Source organism: Camponotus vicinus, unplaced genomic scaffold, assembly GCF_025532165.1.
Source record: "Camponotus vicinus isolate PSW18456_S1 unplaced genomic scaffold, iyCamVici1.0 SCAF_14, whole genome shotgun sequence".
NCBI lineage: Eukaryota > Metazoa > Arthropoda > Insecta > Hymenoptera > Formicidae > Camponotus > Camponotus vicinus.
Window position 1 is genome coordinate 2,974,835 of NW_028141950.1, and position 497 is coordinate 2,975,331.

The following is a 497-nucleotide window of genomic DNA, read 5'->3' on the forward strand; positions in this document are numbered from 1 at the left end:
TATAATATTACGATTTAAAAAAGTTTTTGCAAACAATAATATCTGGAGTAACTCAAATTGCGTTTGAAGTATACGCATGTTACAGTAATTATATTTACAAGAGAACTAAATTTAAAACATTCCCTACAATAGAGGAAAAATTTGATTCAAAATTCGATTTTATTCGCTTCGATATTACATTCGATATCGCGCATTATTAATGTAATTTCCGCAAATTCTAAAAATTACAATATTGTAGCGGCTCGTTTCAAATTAGCGTATCGTTTGCTCGACCAATCAAAGAAATCGATCGGTCAATCGAATGCTCCGTGGATGGATTTTGGAACTAGACGCAACCAGTCGAGCAAACGCGATTGGCTGACGAGTATAGGAATTTCTAGAGCCTCGATGGTCGATCTCCAATTGGCGCGTTCGCCGACCAATGGGATACCGGAACGGCTCGGGCTCGGCGTCTCCATGTCTGCGATCGATCGCGCGGAGCACTCACGTCCCGCTCT